Raw genomic sequence first — 7,159 nt, 5'->3', positions numbered from 1 at the left:
TTTAACCAGTATGTCTCCAATATTATGTTGTTTTCTGTTTGTTTTTTTTCCTTCCCATCTCAAAATTTCCCTCAGCTCAACCCTGCCAGTGGAATATTCCATTAAGCTGGTGAAGATTCTTAGTCATCCAGCTCATAGTCATTCCAAAAAAAAAAAAAAAAAAAAAAAAACAATCCACTGGACTTTCCATCCAGGAAGCTTTTTCAATTCAAAATGTTAGAAATACCATTGAGTTCCAGGCTTTATGCAGAAGTCCAACAAAGCCTTGTTTTTATTCTAAAAACAATTCCCTGTAACAACCCCCTTTCAGAGACATAGACAGGTATGGATTATTGTAGGCTAACAAAAAAATCGCCAAACACCCCATTCCAAAGGGGTGGACCCGTTCGTCCATTTCTATTTTCATGTTTTCTAAACATAAACAACGCTATTTCTGACATTTTGATTTGACAAAGCTTGCCGGATGGGAAGCAAAATGTCTTCAAACTTGGAAACAAAATCCAGTGGATTATTTTAATTTTTTTGGAATATTCCATTAACACCAATGAAAGGTTTTTCATGATCTAATGCATTTTTTTCTATTGAAACACATCTTATCCTACCAGCTCCTGGTGGTTTGCATTTATAGGGCAGATGTCTTATACAAAATAAGAGGTTATTTTTCATATTGGTTTAATTCAGCGGTAAGTTATAAAAACACTAGAGGAGAGCTAGAGGAGCTGTTCGACATAATCATGGAAAAGAAGTACAAACCCACATGAAAGATAAGGTAAAGAATATCAACTTGGAACTCAAAAAAAAAATTATTGCTTAGCTACTTCACCAGATTCCCCCTTTTTACCTGGTAATATTTCTTATGCTTTATTACACAGGTATAATTAACTAAGGTATAGAGAATCTTAATAAATAAAGTAATTACGATCTTAAAAATAATTGTTTTTTACAAGTTTTTACATTTAACGGTAAAACTCGAAAAATGCGATTTTAGCTACTTTTACGTTTACATAAATTTTTAACACAGAAATGTGGCTCACTCTAATCAGATGTGTTTAACAACTGCTAAAAGGTTTAAAGTGTTAATATAATCAGAACTAATAAATTAATTTGCCTTATGTGAATTAACCCCAAAAGCTCGGCAGGCACAAGGCCCAACTGACACCTGCTAATGTTTATCTTTTTATAAAAATGGCCAACACACAGTCACATGGTGTTTCAACCACACGCCTTTCAAATAGGGCTTTAAAATTCTTAAAACATGTTTCAAAATATTTTTTTCACAAATACTTTTTGTTTTATAGCTGTGTAAATAAATAAAATGAGATTTAAAATTCCACCTAACATGCGTGACTAATGCAACAGCAGGTATTCGTTTTTAGCCCCGCCCCCTAATGGCCGCCATCATTTGAAACTAGAGGCTCAGACCTTTCCATGGAGGGGTCAGAGGTCATTGTTCGACCATTTCAGGTGATCTAACAGGCATGCGTTACATAAGCTTTCTCTGCTGTTCTTATTTTCTATTCAGTTTGGTGATATTATTGGTAAATTTCAATGAAAAGACTAAATCTTAGGAACAAAGGCTTTACTGTATGCAAAAGGTCTCCAATAATGGAAATCAGCATATTTGTCTGACCAGATTCCCTTTGATGAGTGGAAAAAAAGCATTTTAGCAATTTTAGCATTGTGCCAAAATCACATTTCCGCCTCGCACACTGCCCACTAAAACCTTTGTGGTTCAACTTATTCAGTCTAAATTAGCTTGAGTCATAGTCAAGATATGGATCTATAAAGTCTGAGGGTTCATCCAGAGTTTCAAATGGGCTTTCATGGTGTTTATTTTGGAATAAAATTTGGCGAGGCTAAATATTTTTCATTTTTTATGTTTAATCACCCATAAATCAGACATGGTGACATTTAAAATAGTGGTTCCACCTGAAAAATATTCCTCAATGCCTTTCTGTCACACAAACAATTCTAATTTATAATTTGGGAGCTGGACTTGCTTTAATTCACATGTAATTTCTGGCGGAATTTGCCCCTAAGATCCTCGGGGCTTAAGGGTTAAATAAGGTATTATTTTCCCTTATTTACACTGGTCTAAAGTAGGCCAAACAAAATAACTAGTAATAGCTCTGCTTTGCAATCATAAAATCATCAGTGTCTAAAAAAAAATCATTATTATAGAAAATGGTTGTTTTTTTTCCATAGATGGACTGAACCTCTAGAATAAAACGCTCCTAAAATCTCCATAAAGATGGCAACTGCGCCGAAAAAAACCCAGATAATAATGAGCCGAGTTATAACGGTTACACTGAAATATAAGCAATCTCTGCTGAACATTAAAATGATATTTATAAAAACATATTTGTGAAAAAGGAATGGAAACAAACAGCACCAATGAAAGCCAGAGCGTTTATTTCAGCACCACAGCTCCATCCGTTTAAGCGGACTATCATTCACCTGTGACCGGCCGCTCTGCTGTAAATCACCGGTTAGTTTTAACCTTCAGTGCATCAGTGGAAGATTTGGTGATGAATAAATCTGCATCTGGATCAATCCAGAGCGTTTACACCGGGACAGTAGGTGTAGGCACCTGTCTGCAAATGGCGCTGGATGGAAAAATGTCAACAACTCACCGTCTTTGTTAGGATCATCCAGCAGAATGCAAAAAAATAAAAATAAAAAAATCAAACAGGAAAATAAGACATTAATTCTTCACCGCTGCTCGTCTTTCCCTGATATGAATAGGAGAAACGAAGAGTTTATTGAGGAGCGTCAGAAAAGCAGCGCCTTTAACAAAGCGTTCAGCACCAGGCGCGTCCGTCAATCTGTGCACTTTTCCCTCAGCGCTGCCTGACAGGAGATGTGCTGCCGTGGATTGAGATGGTGGCGTGCGGGCAACAGACTGCTTGCACATTGGTTGAAGTGTGGAATTACATAACAATAACATAAAAAAAAAAACATCATATATTAAAAAAAAAACACAGCAAAATGAACGGAGATTATCATTACAAAAGAATCCAATAAGACAAAACTCAGGGCACATTTACCAAATGCCTCCCATCTTTTTTAAAAGGAAGGTTGAATTTTCTATTTAATAACACAAATCTGGTCGTGATGGAACCAATGCGAGCTGTGCAGGAAGCAGATCCCTCCAATCACGACTGTAAAAGCTTATATTCACGGCATGGCTCCATCATCTGTAACCAGGGGTCCCTGTGCAACAAAACAAGCATTATTTTCCATTCAGCATCACTGAGGAATGGAACATTAATAAAGCAAAAGTGAATCTGAATGTGTCAGACAGGAACAGAGAGGCTAAAGTGGGTTTCTTTTTTTAGATAATTTAATCTCGTTCTGTGCCTTACTATTGTTCCTGCTTGATTTTTTCTGTAAAGAAAATAGAATAGAATTGAATAAACATTTACTCAGTAACATTTAGTTTAGCATCATTGGATGATAATGAAAATAATCAACCCACAGAATGTATGAAAGTAAAAAAAAAAATGCAGTTACTAAAATTGGTACTCATCAGTTGGTGGCCACATGATTTTATAAATGCCTGATTCAATTCAATTCAGTTTATTTCTATAGCGCTAATTCTCACCAGATCATCCAGTCAAACTGATTCAAAGGTTTCTATCTAAGGAAAACCAGCTGATGGCATCGACTCATTCACTCCAAGGCAATCAATAAACATGCATGTAGCGACAGTGGAGAGGAAAAACTCACTTTGAACGTGAAGAAACCTCCAGCAGAACCAGGCTCAGTGTGAGCGGCCATCTGCTGAGGCCCACTGGGGTTCAAGGAGACAGAAGCAGAGATACAAAAGGCAACTGTAAAAGGCGGCCCCGTCCAAGCATGATGGGCTTGCTCCTTCTGGCGTGGTGAGGTAACTCCTCCAGGATCCTGAGCAGGCCTCCCTGAGCTCCTTGATAGTATGGTGTGTTACCTGGTGTGTAGGGTGAAGCTAAAGATGGCATGCGTGAGATGATCTAAAGGAGGATTTTAGTGGTATCGTTCCACCCTCCAGGAACTGCCTGTATACTCTTGCCATATGACACTGGGTGCTATGATTCAACAGGACGAACCAATGACCGCTGCAGCAGCAAACTCAACTCATTTTAGCTGCTTGTCTAAAATGCTGCTGGAAGGCTCCAAAAGGGAATTTGGAAGAGAACTTAATTGAATTCCATGGATTCATATAGGGTGCCAATTAAAAACAGGTGTCTTCTAAAGAGACAGTACAGTCAGACTGGAAAAAGGTTTCTTGCATTTTGTCACTGATTCTTCAGCAATCTCCCTCAACTTGTGTTTCACAATAGTCTTAGTTTCCCCCAATGTTTGCTTGGGAAAAAGTATCAGTTGATTTTAGGATCTTCAAACCATTCTATGGAGCCCTTGATGGTATTCTTCCAGGCTTTTAGCTAGGAATATTTCATAGGGTGTAATACATCTTTATGCTTTGCAGGTGCAAGCATTGTAGCATTATCCTCCCATGGAAAACTTTTAAATGTAGACTCTCTGAAATGCTACAGTATTTCCTGCATTTTCAGGTTAAATGCAGCTAACTTTTTGTCTTTGTTACAGCATTACTTTTGTCCTGATTATGGGAAGTATGTGTGCTGGACAAGATGTGGAAATTTCATAAGGAAGACATGAGTTAATTTTTAGGTACAACATTATGTTTCATAGGTTAATTCAAACAATCAGAAAGTGTATTGCTGCCTTCTCACCACACGGGCTTTGAGCATGAAAAAAGTGCTGCTTAATTTTTTATGCTTGTCCACATTAAAGTCAAACGTGTCTGCAGAGCATCTTTGATGCTCCTGAATCACGTCAGGTAAAGTGTGTCCAGATTCGTCTGAAGCTTCTGCTGCTTCTGTGTTCAATGGCAGAGAGCAGCATTGCTATGTTTGCTGTGATCTATGGGTAAAATGTTTAATAATAAGAGAGAAAGTCCACCTAGAAACATGGTCTGTGCAGTCAGTTAATCCAGATTACCATCCTGCCTTCAAATACTATTTCACTGCTGGAGCCGCTCAGACCCCCACATACCGGCGGTGCGCTGTCACTGGGAATCCCCAGCAGCAACTGCCTCAGGCCTGGTCGCCTCTTGGGGTTTTTCTCCTATTGTTGGTGGCGGCTGGAAGTAGATGTTAGCGTTTTTCAGGTATATAATTCAAACTGCAGGCATTAGGATAACAAAAGCGAACATATTTTACCGGCAGGCTTTCAAATTTTTAAGTTAATTTAGGCCTTAATTGTTTCAGCTCACAGATCAGCTTCTATGATGGGCTGAGAATCGGTGTATGGTTCGTTCTTTGGGTTTTTTTGTTTCAAAACAAAAACAAAAAAACAAAACAAGCATGTGGTTTTTCTGTTTTTCTGTTTTTAAAACCTAAATCGAAAAAATGAAAAATCGTATTAATAGAAAATCAACAGCGTCTGAGTTTTGTTTTGCCATCTAAATGAAAATTTAGATGAACAGTTTTGAAAACTTCGGTTTTCATTCTTTTCCTGCTTTGTGTGTTAACTTTCACGGTTGCTAAGCAACAGAGCATATGGCGGTAAAACCCGCCGAAGGGTGGACCTGTTTAAATTCACAGCCAAAACACTTCTGGTCTCCTTATTTTCACGGACTTCAAAGGATCCAGTCTAGGTAGACCGCATCCTTGGAGGATGCAGCCCAGGATTTCGAACAGAGCCAAACCTTTCCATTTTGGTAATGCTAACTGAAAAAGTTCTTCTTGTGGATTATAATGGCGATTGGCAAGAAATTGAAGGCGTACATTACCGCCACCTAGTGGTAACTAAAAAAGTTATGTGTTGGGAGTTCAGGTCTTCATTTCCGGTCCTGCCATAAGGTCCGTTGAATTAACAACAAAATAAAAGTTAGTCTTTGGTTTAACCATTGCAGTTTTAAAAAATCCCAAAACGTACCCTTTTTTCATTTTTGCAAATGCTGTTTTTCTCATTTCAAAAACGGATAAACAAAAAACCACATGCTTGTTTTGTTTTCTCGTTTTTGTTTTGAAACGAAAAAACCAAAGAAAGAACCATACACGGATTGCTAAGCATCAAAAATTATATTTTTCCAACTCCAGCATCTGCTCTTGTGAAGCGTGTCATGCGGATTGGCAAATTTTGAACATTTGAGCAAAGTTTCTGGGAGAAAATTAGGGTGTACCAAAGCCATACATCCCAAAAACAGGGAGTGCAGTTTCTAATATATTGTCTAAAGGGTGTACAATGTACGCCCTTATGCATTGCTAAAAGCCTGGCCCCATCCCAAATACCAACCCTCTACCCCATTGCCCCTTTTCTTTGTCTTTTCTTTCAGCTGATGAGATGCTCCCAGCTGTTTCTTGCTCATCTAACAACACTGAAGTGTGCAAAGCGGTTTAAATGTTGTTTTTTTCATCATTAATATCCTTATGTATGGACACACATATACATGGCTACATATCTTTCTGTTATTCTCTGATATATTGGCAGTCTTGCCAGGGCATGCCATATCCCACAAAAAAGGAGCGTTGGAGATGGTTAGCAGCCTCCCTAAAATCCTGGGAAAAAATGAATGGACTATTACTAATTAAGTACAAAAGACTAAAATAAAAAAGTATAATCTGCGTCACTACAGATCAGCGTTTTGATAATAAGCATCTCTAAGCTTCTCTGAATACATCAGTCTATTTTATTCTCCCACATTCATACAGACTTTCCTACCCCCATCACTTTACAAAAGGACAGCCTTCTGGCCCCTCCCCCTTCACTAGCAAACCCCCCCACCCATCCCCAGTCCCACAGTTTTAAAGAGCAGGTGCGAAGCCAAACTGTCTGGTAATGATAAGCAGCAGCATGAAGAAACACTCTAAACCTAAAACTGTAGAACCAACCTATCTCCTTGCCTTCTTCTCTGGTTTATTCACTTATCAGTAGATATTATGATTAAAATACAAATTGTTATTAACATAGTGTCCCCTGATATGTGGCAAAGTAAAATAATTTGCCACAATTTGCCAATAATTTGAAATGCACTCAAAAAAACTATAAATACATGAGCATTATTGAATAATAAAGGTTTAGGGAAAAGTAATATTTTTTATTTAATTTTTAGGCAAGTAACAAAGACTTTAAGATTTTTCAAACCACATAGATG

General features: G+C 37.9%; 1 protein-coding gene across 1 annotated transcript in view; it reads right to left on the bottom strand.

Moving 5' to 3' along the window:
- Window positions 1-2,832, bottom strand: part of epb41 (erythrocyte membrane protein band 4.1) — an 80,512-nt gene extending 77,680 nt beyond the window's left edge. The window contains exon 1 of the mRNA XM_015379844.1: window positions 2,634-2,832. The gene's annotated coding sequence lies outside the window, so the exon portion shown is untranslated. The remainder of the gene's footprint in view (window positions 1-2,633) is intronic.
- Between the last annotated feature and the right edge of the window lie 4,327 nt (window positions 2,833-7,159).

The sequence above is a fragment of the Cyprinodon variegatus genome, unplaced genomic scaffold, assembly GCF_000732505.1.
Source record: "Cyprinodon variegatus isolate N-32 unplaced genomic scaffold, C_variegatus-1.0 Scaffold201, whole genome shotgun sequence".
NCBI lineage: Eukaryota > Metazoa > Chordata > Actinopteri > Cyprinodontiformes > Cyprinodontidae > Cyprinodon > Cyprinodon variegatus.
The sequence above is the reverse complement of the archived record's forward strand: the minus strand, read 5'-3'. Positions and strand labels throughout refer to the sequence as shown.